Raw genomic sequence first — 12587 nt, forward strand, 5'->3', positions numbered from 1 at the left:
TCCCTAATGTAAATATTATACAATCCTACATGAAACATGCTAAACAATATCCTAATATGCAATGCAAACTACATGAACACTCTTTTTTTTTAAGATTTTTGCAAAAAATTGAAATAAGAACACAAAACACAATGTCAAATGCTATCTCAAACCCTCCCCCAAACTTAAGTCACACAGTCCTCCGTGTGAAAGAAATTTGATTGAGGATTCAAGACCAAAAACAAAACACAATTTCAAATGCAATGATATTTACAAGGGAAAGTGATAGTGGTACCTCAAGGATTGGAGAAGAAGTTGTCTACATCCTCTTGCATGCTGTCAAATGAGTAGTTGGGGTCTTGCTGGTGACTTAGAGATGGAGATTGGGGCAGCTCGACGACGGTGATCGACCGTGACTTGGTCGAGTGTGGGCTCGAGTGGGGTGGTCGAGTTGGACTGCGTGTGTTCCTCTCTTCTTCTGTTTAGACTCCCTTGCTTCCCTGACCATGAAAATACCAAAACAAGAGTCAAAATACAAAAATTCTAAGCAATATATATACAGAGATACCTTAGGGATTTCCTCCCTAGTGAGCTTGTTTAGAGTCACTAAGCTTGACTTCTATAGCTGTTCAAGCTTGAGGTGCATCCTTGAGAAGCATTGTGCACTTCTCATGTGTCTCCTTCTCTCCCAAATATTTCTTAACCCTCTAACCATTAACTGTGAACTCACTACCATCCTTGTTGAGAAGTGTGACAGCTCCATATGGTAAAATCTCTTTTATTTCAAAAGGACCTTCCCATCTACTTTTCAACTTCCTAGGGAATAACTTCAGTCTTGAATTGTAAAGTAAGGCTTGGTCTCCAGCCGCCTTTGATGAGAATCTTCTTATCATGGAAGGCCTTAGTCCTTTCCTTGTAGATTTTGGAGTTTTCATAAGCTTCCAATCTGATCTCCTCAAGTTCATGCAAATCAAGGCTTCTCTTAGCTTGTGCTGTTTCAAGATCCAAGTTAAGTTTGATTGCCCATAGAGCCTTGTACTCAACTTCAACTGGGAGGTGACAAGACTTTCCATACACAAGCTGGAATGGGGTTCTTCCTATAGGTGTTTTGAAAGCTGTTCTATAAGCCCAAAGTGTTTCATCAAGTTTACTAGACCAGTCCTTCCTTGTTGCTCCTACTATTCTTGATAGAATGACCTTGATCTGTTGTTTGATACCTCAACTTGCCCACTTGTTTGATGGTGATAGGCTGTAGACACCTTGTGCTTAACTCCATACTTCCTTAGCATTCCTTCAAAGATCTTGTTGATGAAGTGTGTTCCTCCATCACTTATCACAACTCTTGGGATTTCATACCTTGGAAAGATTATGGTCTTGAAAAGTTTAAGAACCACTTTGTGACCATTAGTGGGCTAGCAATGGCTTGCACCCATTTGGAGACATAGTCCACTGCTACTAAGATGTAGCCATTCCCATTTGAAGGAGGATTAAAGGGTCCCATGAAATCAATTCCCCACACATCAAATATCTCAACTTCAAGAATTGGATTTTGGGGCATCTCATTCCTTCTTGTGATATTACCTATTCTTTGACAAGCATCACACTTTGTGATGAACTTGTGAGTGTCCTTGAATAATGTAGGCCACCATAGGCCAGCTTGTAAAACTTTCTGGGCTGTCTTGAAAGTTGCAAAATGGCATCCATAAGCAGAACCATGGCAATGTCCTAACACTCCTTCAACTTCATTCTCTGCTATACACCTTCTAAACAATCTATCTGATCCCTTCTTGTATAAGTAAGGTTCATCCCAATAGTACCCGTTGATGTCTTTGAGGAGCTTCTTCTTCCTATAGTAGTCCACGTCTGCTGGGATTTCTTCACACACCTTGTAATTGACAATATCAGCATACCAAGGCAGATCCTCACTCTCAAGTGCCATCCACTCCTCCATCTCATCCTGCTCGATCGGGCACCCAAACATACTCGGCCGAGTGCCTGTTCGAGTGGGAGGTCGAGTTGTGGGCCGTGTTGTCCCAATCAGCATCAGTTTCTCCTCATGCATTGAATCATTAATTAGAATCTCCTCTTCTATCCTCATCCTGGACAGGTGATCAGCTACTCCATTCTCTATCCTCTTTTTATCAACTATTTCCATGTCAAACTCTTGGAGAAGCAAAATCCATCTCAACAACCTTGGTTTTGTATCCTTCTTTGAGTAGATATGCCTCAAAGCAGCATGATCAGTGTACACAATTACCTTAGACCCTAATAAGTAGCTTCTGAATTTTTCAAAGGCAAATACCACTCCTAGGAGCTCTTTCTCTGTTGTTGAATATCTTCCTTGAGTTTCATCCAAGGTTCTACTTGCATAGTGAATCACATGCAGCCTCTTATCTTTTTTCCGTCCTAGGACTGCTCCTACTGCAAAGTCTGAAGCATCACACATAATCTTAAATGGAAGATCCCAATTTGGAGCTTGGACTATTGGAGCTGAAATCAAAGCTGCTTTTATCTCCTTGAAAGCCTTCAAGCAATCTTCATTAAAGTTGAACTCAGTCTCCTTACAAAGCAACCTTGTCAATGGCCTAGTTATCTTTGAGAAGTCCTTGATGAATCTTCTATAAAACCCAACATGACCAAGAAAGCTTCTTATGTCCTTGACTGTTTTTGGTGATTGAAGTTGAACCATGAATTCTATCTTTGCCTTATCAACCTTAATACCCTTTTCTGAAATCTTGTGTCCAAGAACTATCCCTTCTTCAACCATGAAGTGACACTTCTCCCAGTTCAAAACTAGATTTGTCTCCTCACATCTCTTTAAAACCCTGCACAAATTAGCAAGACAAGAAGGAAATGAGTCTCCAGAGATAGAGAAGTCATCCATAAATACTTCAACAACATCCTCAATGAGATCAGAGAAGATAGACATCATGCATCTTTGAAAAGTTGTTGGAGCATTACATAATCCAAATGTCATCCTTCTATAGGCAAAAGTACAATATGGACATGTGAATGTTGTCTTCTCTTGATCATTAGGATGAATAGGAATTTGGAAAAATACAGAATATCCATCCAAGAAACAGTAGTGAGTGTGATTAGCTAATCTTTCTAACATTTGATCAATGAAAGGAAGAGGAAAATGATCTTTTCTAGTAGCTGAATTAAGCTTTCTATAATCAATGCACATTCTATGTCCTGTAATGGTTCTAGTGGGAATTAACTCATCATGATCATTCTCTACTACAGTAATTCCTCATTTTTTAGGGACACAATGAACTGGTGAAACCCAAGTACTATCAGTGATAGGATAGATTACACCAACATCAAGCAACTTAAGAATCTCCTTTTTGACTACTTCTTTTAGGTTGGGGTTTAACCTTCTTTGAGGTTCAATGCTAGACTAAGATTCATTTTCAAGATGGATTCTATGCATGCAGAGACTAGGTGAAAGTCCTTGAATGTCAACCAAAGTATAACCAATAGCTTTTCTATACTTCCTTAACTCAACAACTAGCAAATCAATTTCTTTCTTACTCAACTTAGCATTATCACAGGATAAGTAGAGTTCTCACCTAGAAAAACGTACCTTAGCCCAGATGGGAGAGGTTTCAGCTCTACTTTTGGTGCTTTCAGTGCAGACCAGTCATCTATTGAGAACTCGGCAGTCCACTCGGTCGAGTGATTTTGGTGCTCGGTCGAGTGTGTGCTCGAGTGGGTGGTCGAGCTATCCATATTTGCTATTTGAACTGACCAGACTTCCTCTCTTTGTGCAGGTAATCCCTCAAAAACCTCTATATGGTCTGATTCTCTACAGGAGTCCAATATCTCCTCATAAGCCTTGGTTTCTTTATGAATGAATCCTTCCTCCCCACTTTTGGTCAAAGCAGTTTTAAGGTGATCTTGTTCTGCTAGTTCTTCCATCAATTCTCCTGATAATTTGTCCATCTTCTCAATCCAAAAGACTTGCCCTCCAATGGTTGGTTTCTTCATAGCCTCCACAATGTCAAATGTCATTTTGAGGTCCTCTCCTAAGTTAAGATCAATCTTCCCTTGTCTCACATCAATTATTGCTCCTGCTGTAGCTAGGAAAGGTCTCCCTAATATCAAAGGGTCTTTTGCTTCTTCATCCATTTCCAAGACTACAAAGTCTGTTGGGACTTCCACTGCTCCAACTCTAACAGGTAGATCCTCCAAAACACCATGTGGTAGTCTTATTGATCTATCAGCTAAGAACAAGGATATATTGCATGGCTTGTACCTTGTAAACCCTAGGCGCTTAGCAACTGATAGAGGCATTAGGCTTACTGAGGTTCCCAAATCACAAAGGCATCTGTTGAAGGTTAAAGGGCCTATAGAGCAAGGTAGAGTGAAGGAACCTGGATCTCTTAGCTTTTGAGGATTCACTTGCTTTTGGATTATGGCACTACACTCATGTCTAAGAATCACCATCCCTTGAACTTCTTTGATCCTTTCCATCACAGCATCTTTCAAGAATTTCTCGTAAGGAGGGATCATAACAAAGGCATCTATTAGAGGCATTCTAAGCTCAATCTCTCTAACTTGTTTGTCAAACAATGCCTTGTATTTTTCAACCATCTGATTCTTAAATCTTTCTGGGAAAGATAGTGGAGGCTTGTAAGGAGGAGGAATGAACCGAGCTTCTTTTTCCTTGGAGGTAACTGGCTTGATTTTCTCCTGAGCAGCTGCTCGATCAGTCACTCGATCTGTCACTTGGTCGAGTGAGTGGTCAAGTGGTTGGTCGAGTTCAACACCGTTTTCATTTTGAGCCTCTTCTTGTTGAAAACCCTCCCCTTCTTGTTCATCACTGTCCTCAGTGTCTGGTAATGCTCCCTGTCTTATTGGTAGAACCCTTCCACTGCGTAGGTTGATAGCATGAGCAGATTCTGGAGAGTGCATAATGGCCTTGCCTTTGTTGTTGTCTTGCAGTGGGGCAGAAGCTAGTTGATTCTCCATGGTCACAATCCTAGAAGTCAGTGTGTCAAACTTGGCATGGAGTTCAATGTAAATATCTGCTATCCTCCTGTTCAACTCAGCAAATCTATTTGCTGCCTCAATCTTTCCTTGTGTTTGCCCAATCAACAGCTATTGCATCATAGCTCTTAAGTCTTGTTCTTGGCCTTTGTTAGTCCGAAACCCTGGTGGGGGACACAACTAGGCTGGAATACTTGATGTTGTTGTTTGGGGACATATTTTTGTTGCTGTTGAGGCTGTTGAGGTGGATACACCTGGTCTTGTGGATTAGCTACATTGGTGCTTCTATAGGAGAGGTTGTTGTTCTTGAACCCTCCCTTGTTGTAGCCTTTGAATCCACCCTGGTTTTGCATATAACAGAGCTCAGCAAACTCATTCTCCCCCTCTTGAACTGGAACCTCTTCTTCACCAATGAAGTGAATGGACTTTTGTTGGCTAAGAAGGATCTTGTCAAGCTTCTCATTGACCATCTTCAAATCCTTCTTGTACTTGTCCTCTTGGTCAGTAGATGTGGACCTTACGGTTCTGTCATAGTCCTCATTGTAATTCCCATCAGACTTAACAAGGTTCTCAACTAATTCCCAACCTTCTTCCACATTCTTGTTGAGGAAGTTGCCATTTGAAGCTGTGTCAAAAAGCATTCTGATCTTGGGAAACACTCCTCTATACAAGGTGCTTAGGAGGACTCATTGCTGAAGCCATGGTGAGGACACTGAGTCTGAAATCCTTCTAACCTCTCCCAAGCTTCACAAAAGGTCTCATTGTTTGTTTGAGCAAACCCATAAATTTCATTCCTCAATCTAGCAGTCCTTGCATTTGAGAAGAATTTTGCCAAGAAAGCCTTCTTGCAAGCATCCCATGTGGTTATTGCTCCAGCAGGAAGAGTCTTCTCCCAAAGGTGAGCCTTGTCTCCAAGTGAGAATGGGAAGAGCCTCAACTTGAATCCATCTTCACTCACTCCATTAATCTTTGTAAGACCACAGATTCTATCAAATTCATCAAGGTGGTCTAGGGGATCCTCCATTGGCAACCCATGGAACTTGTTGGCTTGAATCATGGAGATCAATCCACTCTTGATCTCAAAGTTGTTTTTTGCTACTGTGGGAGGCACAATACCAGCTCTCTGGTTGTGTGTGTTGGGTGCATCTCCAGCACCAATGTTCCTTGGTCTTGGAACTGGATCTTGTTGCTCCATGATGATTGGAACCTCTTGCTGGTCTGGAACTACCCTTCTTTGCTTATGTCTCAAACCCTTTTGCAGCTTATGGATGTTGTCAATAGGCCTTTGAAGATTGTTTTTCCCCTTGGACCTTGTGTGCATCAACAAACACGAGTACAGACTCGAACAGGTACACGATCGAGCGCAGGCTCGAGTGAGTGGTCGAGTCGACTGGGAACTGGTGTTTATTTAGATACGGCTTCTGACTCGATCAAGTGCTCGATCACTACTCGGTCGAGTGGTGCTCGAGTGGGTGGTCGAGTGGGTACCTGAAACTCAAGAAAGCCAAGCAAAAAAAGATTCGAGTTAAGCAACTGCACAAGTGTATAAATGAACTTAATCTTAGACAAATAATGATCCTAAAAGTCACAAAAACACTCTCAAATGGGCAACGGCGCTAAATTGAAACACATATGTTTGTGGTATGGATGATGAATGTATGGAATGGTGAGCTATGAAATGAAGTGATGGCACGATGTTTCAATTCCCCTTATGCAGTTGCATTATAAGAGGTGTCAATCCAATCTGAGAGTTTGTGAACAATCAAGATGTGTATATGATCCTAAGTTAAGCCAAGTATGCAAAGGATGTTTCTCACTAACAATCCTATTAATGAAATGTAAAGAGCAGAAAGGAAAGCTACTAGAACTAGATGCTAAATGTAAATGAAACAGAATGATTATGACTAATATGAAGCTAGAACAGAATTAGAAACTATGCTAATGAACTAATGCAAGACAAGTAATGAACAGGACACTAAGTGAATGCAACAGTAATGCAACTAGAATGAGACAAGGGATAAGACAGGACAACTACAAATCATAAACAAGAGTTCTGGGGATGAACTCGAGCAAGCACTCGATCGAGTGTAGATTGAGTGCAGGGTCAAGCCGGTCAAATCCGTGAAACAGAGCAATGCAAGAAAAACAGAGCAATACACAAGCAAATGAAATAACGATCAAACAGCAGGATTAAGACTTAGAAATCAAAAAATAAGGAAGGCCTTGAGGAGGGATTCATGGGCAGGACTAATGAATGAAGTCATCAAACTTGGTCAACAAATCTCAAGCAAACTTTGAGCTAATCTCTAGACATATATTTCTAAGACAAGTTTACTCCACTCTCATGGCAAGAAACAATCAAACCTATGCATCTCTAGACTTGTTCTCACAAAGTAAAGAATCTACACAAGCAGGCATTAAGCAATATGTCTCATACCAAACAAGACCTATAATCTCTTAGCAAGCCTAATGGTAAGCTCTAGATCTGGCCTTATCTATGCTCCTTAAACATTGGTGTGATGCTAAGATGCTTGAAATCAAACCCTACCCTCTCAGTTATAGGATTAGCATTAAGAACATCTAGCCTAGAAGAGATTCTACCACAATCAAGCTTGACCAAAGCAAACAAACCTCAAACACAGCCCAGCCTAACCCATCCTCAAGATCCTAAGCTACTACTCACAAGAACACATGATGAACATCAAAGTCATAAACCCAGAAAATACTGAAACTTGCATCAAATGAAAGATAAAGCAAAGATCTACAATATTGGAGAAAGAATCAAACTCAAATTCTTAATATTCTGAAAGTTATGAAACCAACAATATTGAAGAATCTAGTGTTTTCTCTCTTAAAAGAGTACAAGATCTAAGAAAAATAAAAGTGCAAAGGGAATAATTCCCAAAAGGGTAAAAACTAGATTTTTAACTATTCTAAAAAGCTGGACTCTTGGTGGCTGTTGGGTACAAGGTCCTTAAATAGAAAAAGTAGTGGAAGCCCTAAAAATGCTAAAAGACAAAATAGCTAGGCGGCTCGGCCAACTCGACCCGGTGCTCGGTCGAGTGACCGGTCGAGTTGGCTTCTCTCGTGCAGCTTCCACTCGGTCGAGTCTCTCTCTGCACAAGGTCGAGTGTTTGGTCGACTGGGCGGTCGAGTGGGACTTCGGACCTTAGTTCTTCAGCCTTAACTCTCTTGCTTTCCCTTCATGATTGCTTCACTTCTCCTCAGCATTGCTTCCATGCTCCTTAAGCTCCAAAATCACCTGATTATGCATGAAAAAATGCAAATGCAATGCAACTAAACTCTAATGCATGATTAGTCCTAAAGCTATGCAATAATGGGTAAAATAGATAGCAAAAGATGCAAAAGATGTGAATATATTAAGGGAAAACAGGGTAAAATATATGAACATCAAAGCATCACAAACATCAAGCAATCAGAGATAGCATGCGGAAGCTAATAAGCTAAGCAAAACAATTTAGTGCAAACACAATAACATGCAACAACATGCAACAACAATAACTTGGATAAAAACAAGAGTTTTAAACAAGTTTTAATTTATGGGTCCGATATGCTTCCTTTCCTTCACGCCCTCATGAATAACCAAATTGCAACCACTTAGGCATGCAACCGGACTTCACTTTAAGCCACACCGTCGTGTAGACAGCCTCGGCTAGGGTAGCGAGCCCAGTAACCTCCAAGCTCTTTGTAACCAACCCTACAAACACACGAACATGGGTTGTATATCATGGCTGCATGTGGTACGGAATAGGAAGGATAGCAATACCCCAGTCTTACTATGCTTAGCCGCAATTTCTCGCGGACTAAAACGCATTAAGACTTCACCAAAGTTGATACTTGAGTTTTATGGTTTTTAAGCTCATAATTTTACAAGTATCTTAACGTAGTTATCACCCTTGTTACTAGAACATTTTGATCTAGCAGCTGGTGTAACCTCACAGCGCATGCATTTAAACAAGAAAATCACAAAGAAATTCAAGTAAAATGCAACTACATGCTCATGCAAACCGTGCACTAGATGGATGTCTTTAAATCCCCATCTAGTCCGGCAAAATATGTGCCTGAACTCACAGAAAACCGGCGATCTCTGGAAGGAGTGGTCGGACTTTCTTCACGGCAACACTTGAATCCTCTCCCTTGTTGAAATCGAGTTCCTTCTCGATTCAACACTTAACAGCGGTCGTCGATAGTCTTGTCTTGCTTCTTCTCTTCTTCCCTTCTTCTCCCTTGCGGCAGCACTTCTTCTCTTTCTCTCCTCTTTCTCTCTTCCTCTCCTTTCTTTCTTTCTCTCTTCTTTAGTTATGATTTTTTGGCAAAAATGAGAGAAGGTAGAGGTCCTTATATAGAGGAAGAGGGCGACGACTTGGTCCAATGCATGTTTGGCGTTTGCCAAGTCTTGTGGCCACAAAATTTCTTGCTTGTACACTTGTTGAGTGTGAGCAACACTTGTCCAAAGGAATCTTGTATGTTTTCCCATTCACACTTTGCATGAAATGTGATTGGCCACTTTTTATAAGGTGGAAATGATGTTGCTTCCCACTTCCAATTTTGTTGTAGAGATGCCATGGAATATCCTTCATAGATTCCTCTTCTAACTTGCATGCTTTCCTATTGGTTGATCTTTGAGAAAACAAATTCCAAAATTTCCGGAATCTTGTCGGGTCGGCCGATCGTCGGTCATCTCTCGACATCGCCCAGTCCTTCTCGGCAACTCTCGGCAATACTCGGTCGTCATCGGCAACTCTCGGTCCTCCTTCTCGGACGTTATCGGCAACTCTCGATTCTCCTTCTCGGACATTATTGGCAACTCTTGGCAACTCTCGGACATCCTCGGTAAATCTTCGGACATTTTTGGCAAGTCTCGGCACTCTCGGACATCCTTGGGCATCTCTCAAACCATCAATGTTTCCTCGGAAATTTCTTTGGCAATTCTTCTTCTCTCCTCTCTTGGCTCCCTTCCAAGTCTTTGCCAGGCCTTTTGGTCATGGTTTTCCCTTTGGGTTTTTACCCCTTGGTGAGGGTCACTACATTCTCCCCCCCCCCCCCCTTAATAGAATTTGTCCCGAATTCCATAGGGTTCTGAGGGTCCTGCTTCATCTTCTTCAACAAATAATTGAGGATACTTGGCTCGAATCCTATCCTCATCTTCCCAAGTGATGACTTTACGGTTCTGCTTTCCCCAAAATACTTGGATTTGAGGAATGCTTCTATTCTTTAACTTTCGCGTCCTCCTTTGCCCTATTCCAAACGGTCCTTCAGGGTATGTCAGATTAGGCTCCAACTCCTCGATAGGTTCGGGCACAATCATGTTAGGATCTGGTACATGCTTCCGTAGTTGTAAACATGGAAGACTTTATGTAGCCGCATCATCTCTAGCATAGCTAGTCGGTAGGCTACTTCTCCAACTCTTTGCTCAATCGGGTATGGTCCGATGAACCTTACCGCGAGCTTTCCCACTTTACCAAATCGATCCTTTCCTTTTTGTGGTGTGACCTTCAAGTACACCATATCTCCAACTTTAAACTCCATTTCCCGCCTTTTGCGATCTGCGTACTTCTTCTGGCGGTCTTGAGCTTTCTTCATGCTCTCTCGAATAAACTTGATCTTCTCCGTTGTCTCATCAATCAGCTTGTTATTGAAGCTTGTCCTTTCTCCAACTTCGGTCCAACAAAAAAGGCGTTCGACAGGGCCTTCCGTACATTGGTTCAAAGGGCGACATGCCAATGCTTGAATGATAACTATTGTTATACGCAAATTCGACTAATGGCAAATTCTTCTCCCAATCTGATGACCATTCCAAAGCACATAGTCCGATCATGTCTTCTACGGTTCGGATAGTCCTTTCCGTCTGTCCATCCGTCTCTAGGTGGAATGAGGTGCTCATGTGAACATCTGTTTCCAACGCCCTATGCAGATCTTGCCAAAATAATGACACGAATTTCGGATCGCGATCAGAGACAATGTTTGCTGGCACACCATGCAACTTCAGAATCTCGTCTATATACTTCTCTGCCAAGTCTGGCGCTTGATCCGTGCTTCTTACTTGAACGAAACGGGCTACTTTGGTTAAACGATCAACCACTACCCATACTGCATCATTTATTCGTCCCTTCCTTGTTGGTAGACCGGTAATAAAATCCATTGAAATAGAATCCCATTTCCACGTTGGTATGGGCAAGTTGCGAAGCAAACCTGCTGGCTCTTGATGTTCTACCTTGACTCTTTGACATGAATCACATTGGCTTACCCATTGTGCTACTGCTCTCTTCAATCCAGGCCAATGATAATATTTGCACACGTCCTTGTACATTTTGGTTCTTCCAGGGTGTATACTTAACGCTTAGCTCTGGGCTGCTCTCAGTATCTCCTCTCGTAGTCCATTCCGGTCAGGTACAGTGATTCTCCCGTTAAGAAGTATGGTTTCATCATCCGCCAAATAATAACCACTAGCATTCAGTCCTTATGTACTTTTCAATTCTTCGATAATCTTCTTCAGGTTCTCGTCCTTGGGTTGCTCTTCATGAATTCGATATAGTAGGCTCGCTTGAGTTACAGCTTGTAAACCCAACGGCTCACTAGATTCTCCTTCTAAGGCTAGAAGCCTTACCTTCTTCAATTCTTCGGCTAGAGACTCCACATCTTTCTCGGCATCAACTTGTGCTTTCCTTCGGCTTAGCGCATCTGCAACTACATTTACTTTGCCTGAGTGGTACTGAATCTTCAAATCGTAATCGGCAATGAATACCATCCACTTTCTCTGGCGCAAATTAAGATCCGGTTGCGTGAACAAGTATTTAAGACTTTGATGGTCCGTAAATACCTGAACCGCCTCTCCATACAAGTAGGATCTCCATATCTTTAACGCAAACACCATGACTGCCATCTCTAGGTCATGTGTGGGGTAGTTTTCCTCATGCTTCCTTAATTTTTGGGAGGTATAAGCAATAACCCTCTCTCCTTGCATCAGAACACACCCGACGCCAACTCTTGATGCATCGGTATACACGGCATACGGCTGATTTGGCTCGGGTAGAGCTAGAATTGGTGCCGATGTTAATGCTCCTTTTAGCTTCCTGAAGGCTTCTTCTACTTCTCCACTCTAGATAAAAGGTAGCCCTTTACCAATGAGTCGCGTCAAAGGTTTTGCAATGGATGAAAATCCCTTCACAAACTTCCGGTAATAGCCTGCAAGGCCTAGGAAGCTTCTAACTTCTGACACTGACGTTGGTTTCGGCCATTCCTGAATTGTGGCAATCTTCTCTGGGTCGGCGGACACGCCTTGTTCCAAAACTTGGTGTCCTAAAAATCCAATCTCCCTTTGCCAGAACTTACACTTGCTGAACTTGGCGAACAGCTTCATCTCCCTTAGTCTCTCCAACACTTTCCTCAAATGCTTCGCGTGCTCCTCTGCACTCCGTGAATATATAAGGATGTCATCGATGAATATTATCACGAATTGATCCAAAATAATCATGGAAAACTTCATTCATTGACCGCATGAACTCTGCTGGCGCGTTGGTAAGTCCAAACGGCATCACCACGAACTCGTGGTGGCCATATCTTGTTTGAAAGGCAGTCTTCATTACATCTTGTTC

The 12587-nt window shown here is 42.0% G+C and overlaps 1 non-coding gene across 1 annotated transcript; it reads left to right on the forward strand.

The window, feature by feature from the left end:
* Window positions 1–5666: 5666 nt before the first annotated feature.
* LOC147948331 (small nucleolar RNA R71) lies at window positions 5667–5773 on the forward strand. Its single transcript, XR_015586148.1, has one exon. It is a non-coding gene; the product is annotated as a small nucleolar RNA R71 (small nucleolar RNA).
* Window positions 5774–12587: the final 6814 nt, after the last annotated feature.

Source organism: Camelina sativa, chromosome 2 (genome assembly GCF_030686135.1).
Source record: "Camelina sativa cultivar CO46 ecotype springtype chromosome 2, ASM3068613v1".
NCBI classification, from domain to species: Eukaryota; Viridiplantae; Streptophyta; class Magnoliopsida; order Brassicales; family Brassicaceae; genus Camelina; species Camelina sativa.